General features: G+C 44.9%; 2 long non-coding RNA genes across 2 annotated transcripts in view; one reads left to right on the top strand and one right to left on the bottom strand.

Moving 5' to 3' along the window:
• LOC145511623 (uncharacterized) overlaps nt 1–19104 on the top strand; it is a 42750-nt gene extending 23646 nt beyond the window's left edge. The window contains exon 7 of the long non-coding RNA XR_014058008.1: nt 18828–19104. This is a non-coding gene — a long non-coding RNA (uncharacterized LOC145511623). The remainder of the gene's footprint in view (nt 1–18827) is intronic.
• Nucleotides 4902–24135, bottom strand: LOC145511625 (uncharacterized). Its single transcript, XR_014058010.1, has 3 exons — nt 23865–24135; nt 10761–10853; nt 4902–9460 (listed from the first exon to the last, which is right to left on the bottom strand). It is a non-coding gene; the product is annotated as an uncharacterized LOC145511625 (long non-coding RNA).
• Between the last annotated feature and the right edge of the window lie 1494 nt (nt 24136–25629).

Here is a 25629-nt window from a genome sequence, read left to right as displayed (position 1 = left end):
TTGGGGGCTGGCAGAGGCAGCGATGCTGGCAGAAAAATGGCTCAAGCAAGTTGATGTCTTCATCACTGTGGTCCAGCAAAGGTGTTTTGATATTGTCAAAACATTTCTTTTTCTTCTCAGTAGAACCACCAGCTTTGGTGTTCCTCTTTGTTTTAAAGGTGCATTATTTTTTTACTGAGTGATTAGACTGGAAGAATTAACGTGGTTCACTCAGCAATGTCCCATTTGAAATGCACGGGTTGTGGAAAACAGAGCTGTTTTAGGATATATATCTTTTTTTCCCAAGGGTCTTAAAGCCCATGTTTGGGAGATTTTTCTTCCTAAGTCGCAGGTAGGAAACAGACCCAGGGAGGCTGAGCGGGTTGCCTGTGGTGATCCATTAGCGGCCAAAGGGGGTTATTCAATTCCAATTCTCTTCACGTTGCTCTGGCCAGTATGATGCTCTTGGGGATTTGTGCAGCACGATCTTTGCCTGAGTTTCTGAGGCAAGTGATCTATTTCTTAGTAACTCATCACAGAGAGGCCCTTAATGGATTTACTTCATTTTTTTAAAAGGGTGGAGCTCATTTCTTCTCCTCCCAAGACACATGTGTGATGGGTGAAATTATTTCTTGTCAGCTGAATTCTCCCTCTTTTCATTTTGAGTGGAGGGCTTTTTAGCAGCACCTGTTTGACAAAAAATGATTGCCTGTAGTGGTGAAGACCTGCGATGCCCTGGAGGGGGCGCAGTGGAGCCAGCTAGTGGCCTTCAGCGGTTGTTGGTTTCCATTTCTTGTTGCTCTGGGGCCTCAGTCTATACGCCCATAGAAATGCCACATATGTATGGACAGTCGCATTGGTTGAGGGAGCTGGGTTTCTTTTTCACCTTCCCCACAAATGTATGAGGCACAAAGAAACCCATTTTGGACTTCAGACTGAAGGTCAGCACGCACTTGGCAAGTGTGTGCGTGCCAAGTTGCTTCAGCCATGTCCAACTCTTTGAGACCCTATGGGCTGTAGTCTACCAGACTCCTCTGTCCATGGGATTCTCCAGGCAAGAATACTGGAGTGGATTGCCATACCCTCCTCCAGGGGATCTTCCCAACCCAGGGATCGAACCTGCATCTTTTACATCTCCTGCAGTGTCAGGAGGGTTCTTTACCACTTGTGCCATCTGGGAAGCCCTAAGACAAGGTTAATTCCAGCTTGTGTGCCTACGTGCTAAGTTGTTTCAGTTGTGCCCGACTCTTTGAGACTGAAGGACTATAGTCTATCAGGCTCCTCTGTCCATGGGATTCTCCAGGCAAGAATCCTGGAGTGGGTTACCATGCCCTCCTTAAGTGGATTTTATTTGAAGGGAGGGGAAATGGAGGCAGAGACTCCCATTCACTAATGGAAGGGAATGATGAGGAATCAATAGTGGTTCTCATGTTGAATGAACACAACTTGGACTGGAGGCAGAGCTAAATTTGGAGGGTTGTTGACTGGCAAGCTGACCAGGTGCCATTCTTTCAACGAGAACATCCGAGAAATATGGTGAAGAGTAACTCAAGTTTCCATGCGATATCTTCCATAACTGGCCGAAGGCAGACTGATTCTGCTCCCACTTAAACAAGCAAGCCCTCGAGTGGAAAATAAAGACTGACTCCTCACAGTTCATCTCTGAATATCTGCAACATGCATGTGTAAGTTGCGTGTTCCAGCCTTCTGTACCATCAGCCTTGAGTCTAGCTCCTGTTACAATTGTGAGAAGCTGGCACTTGTAGGGAATGGATATTTTGAAGCTCAGTAATACATGATATGGGCTTCCTAGGTGGTGCTAGTGGTAAAGAACCAGCCTACCAATGCAGGTTAGACAAAAGAGACACAGGTTCCATTCCTGGGTCGGGAAGATCCCCTGGAGGAGGACAGGAGGACAGGGCAACCCTCTCCAGTGTTCTTGCCTGGAGAATCCCCATGGACAGAGGAGCCTGGCAGGCTACAGTCCATACAGTAGCAAAAAGTTGGACATGACTGAAACGACTTAGTACACATGTAAAGCATGATATGGTACTTTTTAGTGGGAATAAGTAACTTATTTTACAGTGTCTGACTCTTTGTGACCCCATGGGGTCGCAAAGAGTCGGACACGCCTGAGCCACTGAACTGAACTGAACAGGCCTCTCGTATGTCTAGGTAGATGTAGTTCTACCTACTTTTCTAGCTGGAGGTAGGATTGAATGTGGAAGACAGATTTTGCCAATGTCACAGAGAAAGAAACGACGGAAGTCAGTGACAAATCAGACAAGGGAAGACAATGACAAGTCCTACTGTACTGATTTGCATTTGGCCCAACCAGAGTTGGGCCCAAGAAAGGTGGCTTTTATGGCAAAGGAGGAACTGGTGCTTAAGAGCTCTCTTCACTCTTGGAGCCCTAAAGGGGCCAGAATGCGACCTAACAATACAGTCTTTGCAGTTTTGCTGTTTCAAAGTGAATATGTGAACTCAGTCAAAGATTATTCTGAAATTTTCTCTGACAATAATGAGAGCTAATTTGTTATATGAAAGAAAGAATCAATTTAGAGAAAGATAGTAAAGAAATGTCATGTTTGCTATTTCTAGCTGAAACTGGGATCTGATAGGAGATGTCAGAAAAATAGGAAAAGAGGAGAATGAGCTAAGAGTCAAGAGGAGAGATATGTGGGCTCAGGGAGAAGCCGCCCATCTCTTATTGTTTTCTTAAGACCTAACTTAGGGAGCAATTATTTATTTAAAGATGTTTCTCAATGTAGCTGTAAAAACATGCAATCCTCTTGGAGGAAGACTAAACACAAAGCCTAATGATTACCGATATGTCATTATTTTTCCATGTTGAACATGAGGATTATTATTTGTATTATTTTGTATTTGGATTTCAGCATTTTTCTTTTGCCCTTCAGATCATTAAATGCGTTTTCAAATCAGGAAAATTCTCAGAGGCTTTTGCAAGCTAGGATTGTTTATAGAGCAAAAACTGAGCTCCCAACAAGTATTTGCAACCTAATGACAGTTTGTATAAAGGCTAGAATTTCGTATAAAACAGGTGTTGGCTCTGTACATGTTTCCCTGCTCCATTAAGCTTCTACCTTTCCCTTGAAATTACACCCCATCTTATATGGCACTAATACACTGAAGTGGTCATTTATTTTAAATTAACTCAGTGCTGGACTGGAAAACATGGTGCCCAGATGATGGCAAAATTATTCCAATGAGGTTGCCTTTGGGACTGTTACCCATAAAGTGATCTTTATAAGTCAATGTTTTTCATTGCGAGCTGCTGTGACTGCATGAATGATAAACGTCTGGCATGGAGCAAAAGGGGTGTTTGACCAATAGGGCTTTATGGCCCATATGTCTTCAAATTCCATTTTCTTTTTTCTTTTACTCTTTACTCACCATTGGGACATGTGGAAAACAGGCGCTTTGAGCAGAGGAGACATTCAAAGGTCTCCCTGTTCTGGGGCAAAATATAAACAAACACACTGGTCATCGGTTTTCAGATTTTCCCATTTATTGCTTTCACTGCAGCCGCCGGCTCTCACTATGGGAACTGTTCTGGGTCCCATCTGGGGCTCCTCTTTGGCAGAGTGAGTGAGCAGACGAGTCCAGCTCTCTCTCCCTGTGAAGATTTTCCGACCCTGCCGGATCTGATATTGTTTCTTCTGGAGCTTAGTTGTCAAGTCCTATGACCTGGCCCATGGCTTCCTGCCAGAACGTCCTAACAGAGGGTGAAGGGGTCTCCCTGTCTAAACTGCGGTGCTCACTTTGATGGTTTAGCTCACGGTTGCTGGGTTTGCTTACCAGTCTCTCTCTCTGAGTTCCCTACCTTCTAGTTCTCAGCTCTTTTTTTTTTTTTAATTAGTTAATTAATTTTTGGCTGCGCTGGGCCTTCGTTGCTGTGTGTGGGCTTTCTCTAGTTGTGGCAAGTGGGGGCTACTCTTCCTGGCGGTGCTCGGGCTTCTCATTGCGGTGGCTTCTTTTGTTGTGGAGCACAGGCTGAGGCACACGGCTTCAGTAGCTGTGGTGCATGGGCTCAGTAGTCATAGCTCACAGCTTAGTTGTCCCAGGCATTTGGGATCTTCCTGGACCAGGGGTCGAACCCATGTCTCTTGCATTGGCAAGTGGATTCTTAACCACTGGAACACCAGGGAATTCCCACTCATTCCCAACTGTTGGTTTAGCCAAGTAGCAGTGGGTACGCATTGGCTGCACGCAAAGGAACAGAGTACAAGTCCTTGTTTACGTAGCTCTCTTTCCTCTTAAGGTGGATGGTGTTTTCCCGAGACTCTGGTGCTTGTCTTTGGTGAACTTACAGTCACTGATCAGAGCCCAACATGCAGGTTGCCTTCAAGCCCAGTCACGTCAGAATCTTGAGATTGGGACCCAAGCATCAATATTTTTTTAAAGCTTCTCTGTAATTCTTAAGTGCAGCCACAGTTGAGAACCATCATCTTAAATGTCTTTGAGTGATTATGACACAGCTGGTAAAGAATCTGTCTGCAATGTGGGAGACCTGAGTTCGATCCCTGGATTGGGAAGATCCCCTGGAGAAGGGAACGACTACCCACTCCAGTATTCTGGGCTGGAGAATTCATTCCACAGACTGTATAGTCCATGGGGTTGCCAAGAGTTGGACACGACTGAGCGGCTTTCACTTTCACTTTTCTCCAAAAATAGAATAAAGGAAATAAATTTCAAAAAATTATATTTCAAGCTTAGGAAGTTGTTTTACATTAGGTGACTTAAAATATACTTAGATGCAGCCACGTTGTTAATTATCATGTTTTCCTATTGTGATTGGATTAATTTTTATGCCATTCAAACAACCAAGCTGTGTATTGTCATCACTAGGAGGCTTATAATAGATTTTGTTTACTGAGATAATCACGATGAATATTGAGCTCTCAATTCCAGAAGATTTATTTGTACAATTTATTGCAAATAAATATTTGTACAATTTAAAGCAAATAAAATATTACAAATAAATTTATTTGTACGATTTAAAACAAATAAATTGGCCAAAGTGTCTGATAAGCAAAGACTGTGGTTACCCACAGCACACGTAGGCATCAGCAGGGAAATAAGAAGAAATAGCTTTGAGTTGCATCAACTAGTCCATGAGTTTCCTTGTGAACTCTGTATCATTTTTCTCTTCTCAGAATCTAAGAATTTTAGAAATGGAGCCTAAAACTTATCTAATATCTTGGGGCTAAAACATCTCATCCTTTGTGCCAGGCAGTGGTTGTGTGGGTCGTCGTGTTGATGAAGAGAGGGAGATAACCTGTGGACTTAGCGTAAGGAACTCCCCTGTTGGCAGTAGTGTCTACAGTGGGAGGAGGGCAATGGCAGAAGTTGGGTCAGTGTTCATTGTCTTCATCTAGTTCACCTCTTTCCCCTTGTAACAGTGGTTTTCAACATGGTTGCATGCTGTGATCATTTAGGGGGCATAAAAAATCCCATTTTCCAGGCCACATACAGGACAATTAAATCAGAATCTCTGGGCATAGGGCCATCGTGATTCCCAACGCCTCCAGTGTTGAGAAACACTTTTTTAAGGAAAAGGAAACAAGGGCCTTGGGAGATAATGTGAGTCACCCGATGTCATATAGTAACAGTTGTAGGGAAAGGATGTCTACTGAGTCTCACAATTACTATCCACTCTTCATCATACCACGTTGCTCCAGCATGATTCTTTATGGAAACACATGAATGATGGCACGTTGATGACCTTGTCTGTCAACTTTTAGAACTATATTTCCTGAACTATGACTCTCTGCATGAAATTAAGTGTAAACTGTGACACTTTAAAAGTACTATTTTGAAAATATATGTAGAACTTGCTTTGGTGAGTAAGACACAAATTTATTTAGAAGCATTGCTAAATTCAGAGTAGCTTTTGACCTTTTGTGTTCTCTCATGTGAATTACTGCCATGTTGAGGTTGGGAGCCACTGATTTAGACCTAAGAGGGGCATGAAGCAGGGCAGCTGTGAGGAGCCCAGACTTTCACCAGAATTGATGAAAAGGCTCAATGATTGGCTGCAGACAAGCTTTGACACTAGCCTTGCTAGCCTGTCTGCTGTTGTTGACTTATGTAGAAATGAGAAGATTCTTTTAGGATACATGTAACTCAGTGTAATCTGACTTCTTGGGTACCAGAAAATGATATCCTCGAGTCTGATTCCATGACGGTGCCAGTGACACCTCAGCTTGGAGGTATTCTGAGACTCTTCAAAGTCACCAACTAGCAGAAAGTGGCAGAGTTTATGATTATGTGATTTTCCACTGTGGTTCTTGTGTTTGTATAAATGTTTATTTAGGCAACTCCATTTCATTGTAGCCAGAAAGCCTTGTATAAGTCACTTTTCTTCCCTATGATCCAATTTTCTAATCTCTAAAAAGGAGGGATTAATATCCCTTCCAATTCTAAGAAACTGTCTCCTAGGCACCCATAGTTGGATGGTCATTATTTCATAAATGAGGACCCCGAGGCCCAGAGGTGTGTGAAAAAACTTCCCTAAGACCCTACTTAGTTATTTGAAAATAGTGGACTAGAGTTAGGTTTCTTGACTTAGAGATCTATTTTCTTTCTATTAACAAGGCTAAATAAAGACCCATCTGTGGTACCGAAGTTTTTAAGGTGAAAGTCTGGGCTCCCCACATTCTTCCTGAGATCTCCACTCCAGGACTTCTGGAGGATGCTCTGAAGACTGCTAGGAGCTCAGAAGCACATCCTTCCCATTGCTGCTGTGCTTGTGAATTGGGTAAAGGGCCATCTAAGAAGAGGGAATGGTCTCTTCTCTAGGAGTCAGCCCTGGAGCAGGAGCTGGGGAATGGGACATTTAATTCCGTAGAACATATATTTATTGGAATTCTACTTACTATGTGCCAGGAACTTTCAAGAAACAAACTGAGTTGGAAGGAGTTTCTACCATCTTCTTGTTTGTAAAGGAGACAGACACACAAACAATGACTATAAGGCAGACTGATAATGTAGGTGATTGTGGCAGGTGTTGGCCAATTTAGTGCCCGTCTCTAGACTCCTTGTTTGCCACCCTCATAGGGGCTCAAAAAGCTAAATGTTTTCAAGTATCTTGTGAAGGAAGGTGGGTCATATGAATAGTCTTGTCAATGAGATGTAAAAGGAAGACAATCTGAGAATGCTTCTGAGAAAGCTTTATGTTTCTTTCTTGATGAAAGGAGAATGTATCACAAATGCTACTTCTTCCCATTCTTCTTGAATATGGATGTGGTGTCTAGAGGTTCAACCACCATTTTGCAACCAGGAAGCAAACTGTATGTAGAAAAGGCCAATCCATTTGCAGAGATAGCCTAACATAACCCAACCACTGAACCAACCCTAGCGGTGGGCTGCCTCCAGACATTTTGTGATATGAGAAAATGAAATCTTGATTTGTTTGAACCACTATAAGCTGGAAATACTATTACCTTCAGCTGCATGCATTTCCAACAGACATAAATATATGCAAGTATTCTGGGAGTCCTTTTCTCTCTTCAAACGGGGGCAGTGTAAGATGGTGTTTAAGGGCATGGAATTGGGAGTCAAAGAAGGCTCTGCTGCTTAGGAGCTATGTGACCTTGGGCAAGTCACTTAACCTTTCTGAACTGCCTTTTCTGCATTTGTAAAATGGAGATAATATCTTTCCAGAGTTGATGCAAGGACCAACTCTCACAGAACTGATGCAAGGACTAATTGAGTCTGGATAGCACCTGCTATTGTGCCTGACATGTGGAACGTGCCCAACTAGTAGCTCTTTTTATTAGCATCCTTCTTGAACCTTTTTATTGAAGTTCTTGTGGAGGGCCTAGATATTTTTTGATAAAGCTTAGTGTCTGGTATATAACAGTTGTTCAAAAAAATTTTTTTGGATGAGTCACCTAGTGCCCAGTGAACAAATCTCTAAACAGAAGGCAAGCCCAAGTGTGACCTGGAGAGCAGGTCATGAATGATCTTTGCTGCAGATGCTGTTGGGTGCCACCAGGGCCCCCTTCCTCTTCCAAGGCTGCTGGGGGTGTTGCAGCTGATACTTCTCAGCTGAGTCCCTCTCTGAGTCCTGTCCTCAACTGAAGAGGACACCTCGCCCAAGGTCATTCCCCCTTCCCAAAGTCAGCCTATATCCCACCTACGTTTAATGACACAGGCTATGAAGGCCAGGAAGTCCCCACCTTTTTGAAATATCTCTGAAAGGCAATTCCAGCTCCAGCTCTCCCTGTAGGTTCCAGCGAGGCCTTTGTTATGACTGTGAAGTGAAAGTCACTCAGTCGTGTCCAACTCTTTGCAACCCCATGGACTATACAGTCCATGGAGTTCTCCAGGCCAGAATACTGGAGTGGGCAGCCTTTCCCTTCTCCAGGGGATCTTCCCAACCCAGGGATTGAACCCAGGTCTCCTGCATTGCAGGCGGATTCTTTACCAGCTGAGCCACCAGGGAAGCCCTGTTATGACTGTATGCATAACAATTGCGTCACTCCTCTCTGTGTCTGGCCCTGCTTCTTTCACTTTCCAGGGGTGTTGATCCTGAGAGCCCTTGCCAATCATCTTCCCACAGGAGACTCTCCATCTCCAAGGCCATTTCCAAGGGAAAGACTGCAACTGCCTGGTCCCAATTGTGCACAAAGAGGCCTGGCGAGTTTTGGCCACATCCCTGAGGATGAAGAACAACCTGTACTCTAGTAGTTCTCTTTGTGGGATCCATAGTTGTGTGTGTGTGTTGTTGTTGTTGGACTTCCCAGGTGGCACTAGTGGTAAAGAACTTGCCTGACAATGCAGGAGCTGTAAGAGACATGAGTTCAATCCCTGGGTTGGGAAGACTCCCTGGAGGAGGACATCGCAACCCACTCCAGTATTCTTGCTGGTAGAATCCCATGGACAGAGGAGCCTGGCAGGCTACAGTCCATAGGGTCGCACAGAGTTGGGCACCACCGAAGCTAGCACACACACACTTGTGTGTGTTATTACTTCTCTCCAAGATGTTTCTTGTTCACTTATTAATTTATTCATTCATTGCATTCCATGAATAGTTCTCAAATGTCTACTCTGTGTCAAGCAGCACTGCCTCCCTGGGGCAGGGAAGTCTGCCCGATTCTGGGTCTCGGAGCATGAAAGCACAGCAGTGCAGAGACCCCAGCTTCATCCTCTAAGTTGCCATTCGTATGAACAAAGATGCTGTTATGGTCTCCATCGGCTTCTCCTATGTTCTCTCCCTCCACTGTCCAAAACTTGGGTGGGAAAAAGAGACGTGATTTATGGGGCCCACAAAGACCCCAAGAGGGACAGGTTGTGGCCATAGAGATGACCAGGGTTCAAACCATTGAGAGCCTCACAGTCTTTGTTTAGAGGTTTGCATTTCATCCTACGAGGGATGGAAGTCTTTGAAGGGGTTTCCAGGCAAGAGTAGGACCTGATCAGACTTGCATTTTGAGAAGTTCCTTCTGGCTGCTCCCTAGTGAACAGAATGGGAGATTCTTCATCCTGGGTGCACCTCTTTCTCTGTCCTCTGACTTTGAATAAATTGTCATAGGTCTTGCTTCAGGAGATCTCAGAGCAGGCAGAACTGCAGTGAGTTGTCCTGGGCCCCCAGAAGGGCAAGAGTCAGAAGCAGATCTTTCTCCTCCAGCCTGAGCTCTGGCTGAAGGGAGCAGCTGAGGGTCCCTGCCTGCCCCCCCACAACCCCCCTCAACTCCCCCAGCCCCCCACCCCACCCCCCTCCCCTGGCTCCTTTTAGTGGACTAAAATAGACTCAGACACACAGGGCTGACTTTGAATAGTGATGATCTAATCTTTTCAGTTGTTGATGCTGAGAAAAGATTTAAAATGCAGCTTCAGGTTAAAAGGTGCAGTTTGGGTGGTGGAAGATAGATTGGCAACAACTCTTTTCATTTCTAGATGGGTGTCTATCTCTGGATTTTTTTTTCTGTGACATGGAAGTATTTGTGGAAGATGGGACAGGCAAGGGGTGAAGGCTGCAGCTTGGCTGTTTGCTTGTCGGGAAGAGGAGCAGGCAGTGTGGTCAGCCGTGATCAGGGCTGGAAGGAAGCAAACTAGGGACTGAGAGAATTTAACAGGGAGGACCTCCTGTCAATAAGGGGCCAGGGAAGCCTCCGAAGGAGTGATTTGCGAGCAGGAACCTGAAGGAAAAGCAGAGGTGAGCCAGGGAGGAGTGGAGAGAAGGAAGTGAGAGATTATAATGGTGAGCTTGAGCCAGGGGAGGGAAGAGTTGAAGACACAGAGAGGCCAGTTACACCACCTGCCGGATAACATGGGTCTGCGTGGCCGGAAGAGCTGACTTGGCCAGAGGAAGAGGGGGCTGACCTAGGAGGGACTTCGAAGGGGAGATGGCATTGGAACTGAGCCTTCAAGTCTGAGTAGGAATTCCTCAGGCAGAGAGAACAGAGACACACATTTCAGGGACAAAATAGCCTTGCTTAAAGGCAGAGAGGTGTGAAAAGACCTGACCTGGGATGACCACATCCTTCAGAAAAAACAAAAAAAGGATACTCAATACTGTGGCCTGTGGCTCAGGTTGTATTTGCCCACTTCCTGGTTTCTTTCCCATGTTGTTTGTCTACCATAGACAAGAGTCTGAGTGCTTCCACTGAAAATGAAACTCAGGTAATTTTACTCACATTGTGAAAAGCCCTTAGTGTTGGGCCAGCATAGGCAGAAAGCAACCAGAACTGTCCCCTAAATACTTATTTCCACAGTCTGTGTATTCTAGGTGGATTGAAAGAGACGTATGTCACCGATATAGCGATGAGCTCGGGTTTGAAAGTCGGTCCATGGAGCAGAAGGCTCGGGGGTTCACACCAGCTTAACCAGGCCAGGAAGTCGGGACTCTGTCGGCAGAGAGAGACTGAGAATAAGGAAACCTCCTGAATAATTCAGATCAGAAATGAAACACTTTGGCTTCAACCTGGCTTCTGGAGACATGCTGACTTCCTTTCCCTCAGCCCTCGGAGGCCAGTCTGTAAAGAGGCAGCGATGAGAAGTGATCACCCATTAGGACTCCTTTCTGCACCACTGTCTGTTTACCTCAGGAACCATCAGAAGTCCAGCATTCTAGACCCTTCCTTGTTGATGTCACTCTTGCCGCCTTTAAGCCACTGCCCCCTTTTCTGACTCCCCAGCCCTCCAAAGCTTCCCACTGTGCCTCCTGGACTTGTGGCCTCTCATCAACAAAGTCTTCTAGGGCCTCAGATTCTTTTCAGAACATTTTTTTCATCTTCTTGCAGCTTGATTGAAATCCCCCACACCTCCCTCGAGGGGTGTTTCTTGGTTGCTTTTTTTCTCTCCTACTGTTTTCAGACCCTGGGCTGGGAGGTGGGTAAGGTGGCCTCCTGGCTTCTCACTGTTGTTTCCAAGGCTTTGTTCTTCCCACTCCTTGATGTCGTCAGGGCCCCGAGTGCACAGGCCATAGGGCTCTACCACGTCCCATTCCTCCCTTTGCGTCACCCACTTTCTTCCTCCTCATTGATAAGTTTAACCCCTAGATTTCAGTCTTTCCACCGCCGCTTTTGTCATTCCTTTTGCGTGGTGTGTGCTAAGTCACTTGAGTCGTGTCTGACTCTTTGCAGCCCTATGGACCATAGCCTGCCAGGCTCCTCTGTCCATGGGATTCTCCAGGCAAGAATATTGGAGTGGGCTGTCATGTCCTCCTCTAGGGGATCTTCCTGACCTAGGGATCAAACCCGCATCTCTTATGTCTCCTGCATTGACAGGAGGGTTCTTTATGCCACCTGGGAAGCCTGTCATTCCTTTTAGTATTCTGAAATCCATGTGCGTGATGCATCTAGCCCTGGGCCTCTCTGTTGCAGGGATCTCATGTTCCAACCACAGCAGCCTTTTATTTCTGTGGCCAGCATCCTCCAGACTCTGGAGCACCCTCTCCTTCACCACCTCAAAGTCTCAGCTTCACTTCAAGTGCTTTCTGACCTCTGTCTCCTCCTGTCCTAGTCCACTCCCTTCAATAGGCCAACTTCGGGAATTGTTTGGCCCATCTCAGACCTTCCATTCATCTTCCTTCTTTCCACTGCTGTCTCATCTCTCTGTACCCAGCTGAGATTTCACAGCGCATCTTTCATATATCTTCTTTCCTGCCACCTGACTCCTTCATTCATCTCTCCCTTCTTGGTACTTGTTGGCAAAACTCCAACTCCGGTAAAATCCACCTCTCTCATTAGCCAGACCTGCTCCCAGCAGCAGCTGAGTGTGGCTTGTGTCTGACCAGGCTTTCAACTCATGACTACGGACTTGAGGTAGGCTCTCAGCCTCCGGCAGAATGACTTTGTTTCCATTGTCAATTCATTATCTACCCTTTGAGAGAACTGGTTCACTTTCTTCTCTTTCCTAAGTCTGCCAGTGATCACCCACAGCCTTACTTGTTACTTCACCGAGAAAATGAAAGCGATGGACGAGAACTCTGGTAGGCTTCACTAGCCAGATCCACCACTGCCTGCTTTCCTGTCTTCTCTGTCCCCCCATAACTTGAGGGAGAATTTACAGAAGCTCTTACTCAAGGCTGGCTCTCCACCCGCGCCCTGTGTCCCAGCTGCTCTCACCTGCTCAAGGGCCCTGCTCCCACCTGTCTGGTCTCTTCTGCATCACCCATCTCGTCCTCTACCCCTTCATTCTGTTGTGCTTTAAACCTACTGTACTACCCCCTGTCTTCATCCCCCGTATCGTGCTCAGCCTCCAGACTCACGTTGTGTTCCTTTTCTAAACACAGAACTCCTCTAAAGAGCTGTCTCTTTTTTGCTGTCTCCATTTCCTCCCTTTTTGTTCTCTCTTTCATCCATTCTCATCAAGTTTTGGTCCTAATTACTCCATCAAAACTCCGTATGTCTACGCTGATCAATCCAGGGGAAAATTCTCACTCCTTATCTCAACCTAAGCGCATCATTCGGCATGTCACTTCTTCCTTCCTGAGGCATCCTCCCCTTGGCTTGTAGAACACTGCACTCTCCTGGTTTCCTTCCGACATTCCGGCCCATTCCTTCCCAGTTTCACCACCTGGATCCTTCTCTTCTGGACCTCTGCCTGTCGGACCATGCCTGGGCTCTGTCTCGAACTTGTCTCTTCCTTAGCCAGACTCGTTTTCCAGATCATCTCTTCCAGATCCATGACTTTTGAGACCATCTAGCGGCTGATGACTCCCCAGCTGATATCACTTGCCTGGACCTCTCTCTGGTCTTATTTCCACCCAGGGCCATACAGTTGTTCAGGTTATGCTTCTCACAATTCCAGAGGGCACCATTGGTATTGGAGGCAATCATAGATCTGTGTCGTCATTATTATAACTTTCTGGCAATTGACAATGAACTGTTGTCTAGTTTGTACCCAGTCATCTGGTGGGCTAGTGGGCAAGGCTGTAACAACTTTTCCCTCTATCAGGCTACACTCCTGCCATCCTCTGTTGGGGCTGCTCTTTAGATAAACCAAGTACTCACCTGCATGTGCTGTGCACTGCTCTCCTCTGCCTTGACCCGATCCTACAGGTATGTGCTTGGTTGCCCTGCCCACGTCTGTCACTCCAGGTTGTGTTCAAGTATTACCAACCTTGTTAAATCTTAACTCTCTGCTGCTTGACTATTTTTAATGGTCAGCATATCCCCTTTGTATTGTATTATAAATATATATATATATATATATATATATATATATATTAACTTCTTTCACTAGTCTTTAAACTCCATGAGGGCAAGGACTTTGTCTTGTTCACTGTTGCCATCTCAGCATCTAGAAGAGTGTCTGGCCTGGAGCAGGTGCTCAATAAATAAATACTTCTTGAATGGATGAATGGTTGAGTGGGTGGCATGGCTAAACTTCTTCATGGCACTAGCTTATGCCCTAGTATTCCCTGCATAGTAGGTATTATGGACTGAATGCTTGTGTTTCCCCAAAATTCATATGTTGAAGGCTTATCTTCCAATGTGATGGTATTTGGAGGTGGTATTGGTGGTATTTGGGAGGTAATTAGGTTTAGATGAGGTTATGAGGGTCCTGGGATACAGCAGTGAATAAGCAAAGTTCTTGTCTTCCTGGGGCTCACAGTTTCTCAGAAGATCAGATATCTTTCTCTTTTTTCTTCTTTGCTCCAGCTTCACTAGGGCATGGTTTGGGTGAAAGGTGCAATCTTTTTAAAAAAAATTTTTATATTTATTTATTTTAATTGAAGGACAGTTGCTTTACAGTGTTGTGTTGTTTTCTGCCAAATATCAACATGAATCAGCCATAGGTATAAAATATGTCCCCTCTCTCTTGAACCTCCCTCCCATCTCCCTCCCCATCCCACCCCTCTAGGATTTTACAGAGCCCTGCTTTGAGTTCTATGTGTCATATAGCAAATTCCCATTGGCTATCTATTTTACATATGGTAATGTAAGGAAGTAAGAATATACAGTGGGGCAAAGACGGCCTCTTCAATAAGTGGTGCTGGGAAAACTGGACAGCTACATGTAAAAGAATGAAATTAGAACACTTCCTAACACCATACACAAAGATAAACTCAAAATTGACTAAAGACCTAAATGTAAGACCAGAAACTATAAAGCTCTTAGAGGAAAACGTAGGCGGAACACTCTATGACATAAATCACAGCAAGATCCTCTATGACCCACCTCCTAGAGGAATGGAAATAAAAACAAAAATAAACAAGTGGGACCTAGTTAAACTTAAAAGCTTTTGCACAGCAAAGGAAGTTATAAGCAAAGTGAAAAGACAACCTTCAGAATGGGAGAAAATGATAACAAATGAAACAACTGACCAAGGATTAATTTCCAAAATATACAAGCAGGTCATACAAATCAATACCAGAAAGTGCAGTCTTAACAGCAGCAGAGGGGTGGAGTAGAGTGTTAGGAGAGAGACCGAGTAGGAGCCTGGCTGTCAGGGAGGGTCATGGCATTTTCACATCCCAGCTGCTCATAACAGAGGATGAGATGGTTGGATGGCATCACTGACTCAACGGACACGAGTTTGAGCAAGCTCCGGGAGTTAAGTGATGGACAGGGAAGCCTGGTGTGCTGCAGTCCATGGGGTTGCAAAGAGTCAGACACAACTGAGTGACTGAACTGACTGAACTGCCCCAATTACAGCTGCAGGAATAGGAAAGTTACTTTGCCTCCATAAACCTCATTCGTCTCCCCAGTAAAATGCAGGAACCAATGGAATCTACCCCACTGGGCTGCTGTGAGCATAATCTATGTGAAGCACTTGGATCCAGGGGAAGCTAAGTGCTCAGTAAGTGTTACTACTGGTGGAGCCATTTTAAGGAGAGGTCAAGGAGAGAATGGGCTCCTCTAGTGTCTCAGAAGTAAGGAATCCACCTGCCAATACAGGAGTCATGTGTTCGATCCCTGGGTTGGGAAGATCCCCTGGAGAAGGACATGGCAACCCAGTCCAGTATTCTTGCCTGGAGAATCCCATGGATGGAGTCGGGCACGACTTAGAGGCTAAACAACGACAACAACAACAAGGAGGGAACAGCTCCCGAGGGAGAGAGTTTCAGATCTTAGCGCAGGAAGGAGGATTCCTTAGAGAGGTCCTGGATGTAGGCATATTTATTCCCCAGGGATTGGCTGTTACTAAAGGACATCGTACAATAGCAGGGTCCAGTAAGAAAGGAGGGAGAGAAGCAGGGCTGGAGCAAGAAAAATGGGCCAAGTGAGTCTGAGGATGTGGAAGAGGTGGCCTTGAGGAGACTAAAGATTGGAAAGACAGACTCTGAATTCCAGGAACAAAAGAAGGTAGGTTGGGTCCAAGAGTTTGGGGCCTGACAATGTGAAGAAGAGATCTTCCAGAGGGAAGTGGGCCTATGTTTATTTAGCTGAGACCTTGAGAGGCTTTGGGTATGCCAAGGTAGACGTGGGGTTGCAGAGGGGAGTGGGAAGACTGAGCTCAGTAGAGGGAAATGAATCTGGAGCTTCTTGGGGCTCTGGAGAAGTGAGTTGGGAGGATGATGAGGGGAAGGGATGGAAAAGGGGGGAGAAGAGGCAGCAAGCAGCAGGTTAGCGGGGTCCAAAAGTGACCCCAGTGGCCGAAACTGAAGAGCAAGACAATTAAGTTGCAATTCTAAGCTGATAGCTCTATGTTGTGGCCATGTAACCCCTCCTATGCTATGCAGCCCCTTGCCTGGGGCTTGATGTTTTCCTGGATGGTTTAGCGTAGGGTTGAGGTGACTGACTAAAGTCATCCTTTTGGAAGGAGTTTTCACTCAGTCCAGGACTGCACCCCTCCCACCCCACACATGTACAAAGACATCTATTATTCCATGATACAATACTTAGCTGTACTTCATGTGATAAACTACAAACATAAGCTTCGATATCAGCTACGGTATTAATTCTTAAGTGCAAATGGAAACAGTTTCAAATAAAGAAAATTATTATAATTTCAAACAAATAAAGATATAGTGAGATAGTTCTCGCCTGTTCATAAATTTATCCTAAGGCACATCTACTTCTGGCATATCTGGTCAGCTATTGATCACAATTTTTGTTTGTTTTTCATGTGGTCAAGGTTGAAAATTTAGTTCACCCAAATGGGTTACCATGAATGATAATGTTAGCAACATACTTTTTCTGCTTAAAAACTTCTTAGTCTTAATCCAAAGTAATGAACATAAACAAATCTTGTAATCTTTCTTCAAGGCAAATGTCTAAGCTGCAGTAATTTGTTCTCTTTTTTGGACAGCATCAAGTTAAACTCAGTTATTGAATCAGGGTTTGGAAAAGAAAATGGATTTGTAATCCAAGTGTTTTTCTTTAATGTTTCAATTTCCCTTTTGGAAAGCTAAAAATTAAATGTTTGGGGTGGAAGAGACTTGTGAAATATCTCTAATTCTATTTCACTTGGGTTGTGTTAACTAGTAATGTTCTCTTTGATATGTTGTAACATTGGGAAGATTTAGTAGCGAAAGCCATTGTTTCTTACTTACTTGGCTAAAATCGTTTGAAACCCTTGGATATGTTATCTAGTGGATTTTCTTCTATGGTTTAAAGTTTAGCTCATTAAGAATACTGAAAACATCAGCAACATATGCAATTTTATTAACAAATATCATCTTTGAAAAAATGATCAATTGGTACTACCTCTCAATTAGAAAAACGTGAATTTCATTCTGGAATTCATATACCCTGCTTACCACTTTCAGTGGATATGATTAGCTCTAATCTCTGAATAAAATATTCCCAAAGTCAGTTTTGGTGAGGTTCTTTTAATAAATTTAACAACTTAGCCTATATTTTTCAATTTGTCCATGAGATTCGTAGAATATCTTTAGATGCCCAAGCCTCATGATATTTAAGCCACATTCCAAACAGTAATGTCTATCCATTTTCTAATAACTCCACTATTTTTTCTAGTTGTATTTACTGTCTTGTGTCTTTTAATCTCATTATAGTGTCCCAGTTTAATTCATATTGATCAATAACATGTGTTTCTAATTTTGTGCGTGTGTGTGTGCTAAGTCACTTCATTCATGTCTGACTCTGTGTGACCCTATGCACCATAGCCCGCCAGGCTCCTCTGTCCATGGGATGCTCCAGGCAAGAATACTGGAGTGGGTTGCCATGCCCTCCTCCAGGGGATCTTCCCAACCCAGGGATTGAACTCTTGCCTCTTACATCTCCTGCATTGGCAGGCAGGTTCTTTACCACTAGCACCACCTGGGAAGCCCCGTTTCTAATTTTATAACTATTTAATTCAGTTGTGTGAGACCCAATTTAAATTGTTCAACAATTTCTCCATGTATTATCTTACCACACATATCTGACATAAATGAAAAGGGTTGTTTCTCTCTCTTTCTTAAAAAGGTTTATTTATTTATGGCTGCCCTGGGTCTTCGCTACTGCATGTCGGCTTTCTCTAGCTGTGGTGAATGGGGGCTACTCTCTAGTTGGAGTACATGAGCTTCTCAGTACAATGGTTTCGCTTGTTGCGGAGCACGAGCTCCAGGCATGCGGGCTTTAGTGGTTGTGGTGCACGGGCTCACAGCACAGGCTCAGCAGTTGTGGCACAAGGGCCTAGGTGTCCCATGGCATGTGGGATCTTCCTGGACCGGGGATTAAACCTGTGTCCCCTGCACTGGCAGGCGGATTCTTTACTACTGGGCCATGAGGAAAGCCCCAGAGATTGTTTCTCTTATAATACTGGTGCCCTCAAATTGGATCTCAAAATCTATGCTAGTCTATGTGTTCTGCACAATATACTGGGTTTTCACTAAGAGGAAGAGTTTTGATTTTATCAAAACTGAGGATTTATCATTAAAAATAGCATTCACCATATTTATGCATGTTGAAGAAATAATATTTTTAGGAGCTGTGTATTCGATTTTCTCTTTTGTTGCACAGTATGTCACTATCTATGAGGTTACGGTTTTCTTATTAACTGCTGTAGAATGACTAAGAATACCATAAACAAAGGCCTGTATGTAGGACTCCCTAGGGTCAAGCCTTACCTTTTTTTGTTTGTTTTTAAAGTTAATTAATTAGCTTTTGGCTGTGCTTTGTCTTCGCTGCTACATGAGGACTTTCTCTAGTTGCAGTGAGTGGGGGCCAGCTCTCTAGCTGTGGTGGGTGGGCTTCCTATTGCGGTGACTTCTCTTACTACGGAACACAAGCTCTAGGCATGCGGGACTCAGTAGCTGTGGTTAGTTTCCTGGTGGCAGGTAGGATCTTTCTGGACCAGGGATCAAATCTGTGTCCCCTGTATTAGCAATCTTAACTGCTGGACCATCAGAGAAGTCCCAGGACAAGCTTTATCTTTACAATGACACCATGAGTTAACTACTGTTATTATTTTTTACTTTACAGATAAGGAAATGAGGCACAGAGAGGTGAAGAAGCTCACCCAAGTGATCACAGCCTATAAGAGGGGGATCTGGAATTTAAGCTCTGGAAGCTAACTCGAGAGATTGATTTGAACTACCTCTCAGATTAGGAATTGTGTCAATAATTTGTCTTTTTTCCCTTTATTTGAAAAGACTTTGTGGGATTTGTAGAAAATATACTGTCACAAAAAATATATTGGGTTCTCTCATTTTCAAGGGATTAGATAAAGTCCTTATTCTATGTACTCTTCATTATAAAATCTTGCATTCAGTTTTTACTTTTCTAGAATGCTGTTCAAGTTAAGTTCAAGTTTACTGATAAAGTTGCCATTTTACTTGATATGGTTAGTTTTAACTTCAAATCCAGCAGCTGAGCTGCACAAGTGCCTCGGGATTTTTCAGCTCATCATTCTTCTGTCTTCTAGCAATAAAATATCATTTTTATGGTCAATTTATATTGTTTGTACTGAAAGGTAACAATTGTTGAGAAATATAAAAAATGACATGTTTGATAGCGTACCTTTTGAAAAAGATTTTGCAAATTTGCAAGCTGTTGTGACTTTGTTAAACCAGCACTTGTTACATAGAGCCTAGGGGGTGTCACAGAATGGTGACCCCCAGTTCAATAATGGACCATGATAGAAATTAAAATGGAGAGATCTCAGGGGAGGTACACAGCTCACCTCCAGGGGCCGCATGGGGAGGAGGTCCAGGTGGGGTGCAGACACAGAGAGTGGCAGGACCTGGGGCACATGCCTTTATCTGGGTCCTTGGATGGAGTGCTTTGGAGTTCCTGGGCTAAGCCTGGATCAGTCCATTCAAACCCCCCAAAGCAGGGTTTTTGCAAGCTGCAAGGGGGTCTTATCTAAGTGGCACAAGAGAAGGCCATGGGAGGCAGGAAAGACTTGATCACAAGGGTTGCTAGGGGAGTTGCATCAAGAACTGACATTTGTTTGTGACTCTGTGGGCTGTTATCCAGCAATGCACTCAGGGAGAAAAGCTAGTGTGGGTCCAAGGTCCTGCAGGCTACTGGCCACACAGAATAGATGCTGAGGCAGCAATACTATGCAATAGTTTAACTAAGTTCTCGACACACCAAAACTCAGTTGAATGATTTGACAATTTTGCCTACAGGGAAAATGCAAATTTTCATATAAAGGACACCAAATTAACCCTCACATTATGGTAATGGTCAAATTGACCATCATAAGTAGAGAGATAGAATGAGGCTTCCATGAGCAAAAGAACAATCGACCCATTCCTGGTCACTGTGTGTGTCCATCAGGTGCCCGCCACTGTGGCTCTTGCTTGGGAGAGAGAACCTGAGCACAGCATTTGTAGTACAATGTGCATGGCCAGGATTCCTCCCATGAACTCGGATATTTTTCAGTTAATTTTTAAAAAATGCTGGTAGTGACCATTGATTTTTAAGACCTGCTAAGACGTGGGGCCTGCAGTTTGAAAAACACACAGTCAATGAAAGGGGTTGAGTTTCCCCATTGGGTCAATGCCAGAGTGGAGATAAATGAATACCCATGAGATGTGGCATCACAAGAATGGGGGTTATGGCAAGTTTAGTGGAGCTGCTCAATTAGTGCCAGAGGTGACCATGAGACTGTTGACCTTTTGAAAAATTTCAGGATGTGGGGAGAACACTGCAGTTTCCTCAAGATAGGAATGGAAGTTTGAGCTGACCTTATCTTGAGGGGCCTGGTGGTGTCAATTGCCATTGGCTTGACAACAGCAGCAGTGCATTGAGCTTTGGGGTCAAGTGCATGAGCTTTGGGGCATGGATGCTGAGTGTGAATTTTGGTCCTGCCACTTACTACCTGTGTGAAGGTTGTTTAACCTTTCTGTGGTTCAATTTTCTCATTTGTAAAATGGGATAATAGTATTGAGTTCAGAGGATTATCAGGAAGACTAATGAGTTACTGTATACTGTACATGTAAAATACTTAGTGCTTACAATGAAATATGCATTCACTTAGAATAAGAATTATCAAGGAGAGCTGTGCTCAGGGAGAGTGTAGGATTGAAAGAGCTTCTCAGGATAGCCGAAACCTCCATCTGAAGATGGCCTCTCCGGGAGAATGGTGCTTCCCAACATCAGATGAGTGGGAAACACTGTCATTCCCCATTAGACCCTCCCTAGGAGTCTGTATGAATCTGTGTTCAGAGACTGCCCATCAGGGTCCAGGGGCTGGGGTAGGAGCACGTCATCAAAAGGCCTGGGTCAAACTTGGGAATGTCAGTCGATACTCCTCATGAGCAGTTTGATGGAGGTTAAGCTGTTTGCAGTAGGAGAAAAACGTTCAGATTTTAAATGATGGAGTTTAAGATGTAAGCAGAGGAGCAGCTATGGGTTGGGCCAAGGTGTGCTCACGGAATGGGTTTGTGGAGACGGAGCAGAGGTAGATGTAATTCAGAAATGTGAGGTATGGCACCCTGCTCAGAATGGCCATCATTAAACAAATCTACAAACAATAGATACTGGAGAGAGTGTGGAGGAAAGGAAACCCTCCCCAACTCTTGGCGGGAATGTAAGTTGGTGCGGCCACTGTGTAGGACAGTACGGAGGGTCCTCAAAAAACTAAAAATATAGCTGCCACATGATCCAGCAAGGCCACTCCTGGGCGTATATCTGGAGAAAACCCCAATTCAAAAAGATACATGTACCTCTTCCTGGGAAAACTGCACAGCTATGTGTAAAAGCATGAAATTAGAACATGCCTAACACCACACACAAAGATGAACTCAAAATGGATTAAAGACCTAAATGTAAGACCAGAAACTAGGCAGAACACTCTATGACATAAATCACAGCAAGATCCTCTGTGACCCACCTCCTAGAGTAATGGAAAAAAAAAAAGTGGGACCTAATTAAACTTAAAAGCTTTTGCATAGAAAAGGAAACTATAAACAAAGTGAAAAAAACAACACTCAGAATGGGAAAAATAATAGAAAATGAAATAACTGACAAAGGATTAATTTCCAAAATACGCAAGCAGCTCATGCAACTCAATACCACAGAAATAAACAACCCAATCAAAAAGTGGGCAGAAGACCTAAATAGACTCATCTACCCCAATGTTCACCGCAGCACTATTCACAACAGCTAGGAACGGAGGCAACCTAGGTGTCCATCGACAGATGAATGGATAAAGAAGCTGTGGTACATATATATGATGGAATATTATTCATAAAAGGGACTGCATTTGAGTCAGTTGTAATGAGGTGGATGAACTTAGAGTCAATTATACAGAGTGAAGTAAGTGAGAAAAACAAATATCGTATATTAATGCATATATATGGAATCTAGAAAGATGGTACTGATCAACCTGTTTGCAGGGCAGCAGTGGAGATGCAGACGTAGAGAACAGACTTGTGGACACAGGGTTGGGAAGGAGAGGGTGGGACAAGTGGAGAGAGTAGCATGGAAACATATACATTACCATCTGTAAAATAGGTAGCAAATGGGAATTTGCTGTATGACTCAGGGAACTCAAATCAGGGCTCAGTGACAACCTAGAGGGATAAGGTGGGGCGAGAGGTGGGAAGGAGGTTCAAGAGGGAGGCGACACATATTATACCTATGGCTGATTCATGTTGATGTATGGCAGAGACCAACACAATATTGTAAAGCAATTATCCTTCAATTAAAAATAAATACATTAAAAAAATTTAAAAAGATACATGCAGCCCTATCTTCATAGCAGCCCTATTCATAATAGCTAAGACATAGAAGCAAACTAAAAGTCTATCGACAGAGATTTGGATAAAGAAGATGTGGTACATATATACAATGGAATATTACTCAGTTACAAAAAAAGAATGAAATAATGCCATTTGCAGCAACATGGATGGACCTAGAGATTACCATACTAAGTGAAATGAGTCAGAAAGTGAAAGACAGATACCATATGATATCAGTTATATGTGGAATCTGAAATATGACACAAACGAACTTAACTACAAAACAGAAATAGACTCACACACATAGAGAACAGACTTGTGGTTGCCAAGGGGGTAGGGAGGTAGGGATGGAGAGTGGGTGTTTGGGGTTAGCAGATGCAAACTATTATATATAGAATGGATAAACAAAGAAGGTCCTACTGCAGAGCACAGGGAACTGTATTCAATATCCTATGATTAAACCATAATGGAAAAGAATATGAAAAATGTATATGTATAACAAGCACTGTGACATATGGTAGAAATTAACACAACATAAATCAACTATACTTAACTATACTTCAAAAAAAATAAAATAAAATATGCTTGATGGCAAAAAAGGGAAAAAAATAAATTGTGAGGTACGGGATGCAGGAAGCTGAGATCCTGGGAAAGCTGGGGGTGGGGCTGTGGATAGTGTGTGAAGACGATAAATCAGATGTCAGAATTAGTGACTGTAGTGGATCAAGAAGAGTGACAGATGTAGTGAAAGGGAGGGTCAGAGAGAGCTGCGAGCTTTCAGGGAGAGGGTGTTCAATGGGGAGAAGGGCGAGTCACAGAGGTGTAAAAACAGCGTGGGGATACTGATGCTGCCTCTGGGCCTGTGAGTGTCTCCGGGCAAGGTGAGACGAGTAGCCTGATTTGAGAGGAGGAAGAGGTAAATGGCCTTTGGAGAGCTGGGCATGGCTGAGGGCACTCTGCAGGGTGGATGTGTTCGCGGCAGACCACAGGTCTAAAGGGGGGAAGCGGAGGCAGACGGAAGCAGGACCGGTCCAAGGGATGGCAAGATGAGAGCCCCTGTGTCGACAGAGGTGCCAAGAAGGACAGAAACTGAGGACACGAGCTGACGTGACCCAGGGGAACCGATGTGGGCAGCGACATGCCTGGCACAGCCCCTCCACTCTGTGGGTTTCAACAAACTTGCTTCCCTTCTTCCTTCTCTCCTTTCCTGTCACTGAGCCTCAGTTTCCTACATTGTACACTGAGCAAAGCAACTGATGCTTGCACATTGCTCATAGACACAAAAACAGACGCTTGACTCCATGGCATTCTTTTTCTCAGTACTCACATCCTTCAGGGTCCCTCCTTTGTGATCTTCCCTGAAGACGGTCCCCAGTGGTCTCCAGTTCCAGTCACTGGAACCTGTGAATTGTGTACATCAGGGCTGGGGGTAGGGCTCCCTGCTGGCTGTCTTGCCCAGCCCAGGGGCTGGACCTTTGCTTCCATACACCATGGCCCCTGGGGATAAGGCTCCACTTTCTGTTTTAGGGACATCAGTACATTTAGGGCAGTTGATAGGGGAGGAGCCACATGGGGCTGTCCTGATGGGGACTAAACTATCCTTGGAGCACAGGCTGCCAGGTGAGCCGGGGGCGTGCAGGCTGCCTCCATGGAAGTGGCTGGTGGACGTGACCTTTGCACTGGAACTGCTTCCTTGAAGGGCTGGCCTGAGCGCCAGGCCTTATATGGGCTTGTGAGGGGCTCAAGACGCCTCTCAACACAGACTTCCCTCCCTAAGAGTCCTTCCTGTACCCCACCCAGTTCTGGTCCTTCTGTCTCTGAGTACAGAGACCCCCTCTCCCCGCCAAGGTCAGGGCCTCACCATGCTAGTACCCCTCCTCCCGTGCTGACTTTCCCCACGTGTCTGAGGGAGAGGGCCGCTTGGCGGCTCCCTCCTCCTCTGTGACTTTCTAGTCTTAATTACAGAATTAATTCAGTCTCTCTTCTCTTCCACTCAGGGCTTGCTCTTGATTCTCACGAGTCTGAAAGTAAAGGAGTCTGGTTATTAGCTCTTTCCTTTTCTCTGTGTCCCTGCAGCTCAAGGACTTTAGCTGCCCTAAAGGGGGAGTGGCCTGTCCCTAATCTCTGTTATGGCAGCAGACTTGAAGTTCTGCTCCATTCAGGGCCTTCTGTTCCCTTCAAGGTCAGCAAGTGAGAGAAGGAAAAAAAAATAAAGCCCCAAGATGACCATTTCAGGCTCTTATCTCAGCACACAGGCTCCTCGCTGTTTAGAAGCTGACTTCAAAGGGCTGCACTGGGACAGGCTCTCCCATCACAGACCCTCCGTGGGAGGGACCTGACCGCCAGCCACTATCTCTTATCAGGATTCTCTCGGTTACAAGCGTCACAAGCTCCCTGGGGAATATTTCATAAAAGGATACAAGGATGTCCCTCTATGGTTAGGAGCAGGGGAGCAGCTGGCCTCAGATGGTGCTTGGCACCCAGACCTGGAAGCATCTTGTTATATGCCCTCCTTCTTTCATGCGGATTGATTTTTCTGCTCCTCTGGCCACTTGGCAAACATGGCTGCTCTAAGGCTCTCAAGCGTACACAATAGAGGGTCAGCTACCCAGATGTTGTCCACTGCTGCCATTTCTAAGCCCAGATTCCCAGGATGCGACTCTGATGGCTGTGTTTGTATCAAGCATCTGCCTCTGTTCCGATCATCTGGGGCCAGGTGGGTGCGGGGCTGCAAGAGGGCTCAGGCAACACCCCGTGGTTCTAGACTGGCCGGTGTCTGGGAGTGAGAGGAGGGGGCAGGTCATCCTCAAAGATCAGAGAATCCTTACCCATAGAACGAGCTTCTGTGCTTTGTCTAGCTATACACCTGCTGCTCTGGGTCCCCCACGACCACACTCTATCTCCTGGTGGTCAAGCCTGTGTGAGTCCCTCCAGGGAAGGGTAAACCAGTCCCTTTCACTTTCCCCAGGGTTGGTAAACTATTGAGCTGAAAGCTTTCTCCCTGTGACATCCCATCTCTCTTGTTAGTTCTGACCCCTGAGGCCAGTGAAAACTAATCCAGTCCCTTTTCCACGAATAAGCCCATTTGGTAT

The sequence above is a fragment of the Giraffa tippelskirchi genome, chromosome 6 (assembly GCF_054371585.1).
Source record: "Giraffa tippelskirchi isolate mGirTip1 chromosome 6, T2T-mGirTip1v1.2.pri, whole genome shotgun sequence".
Lineage (NCBI taxonomy): Eukaryota > Metazoa > Chordata > Mammalia > Artiodactyla > Giraffidae > Giraffa > Giraffa tippelskirchi.
Note: the sequence above shows the minus strand (reverse complement) of the source record. Positions and strands in the feature narration are given on the sequence as shown.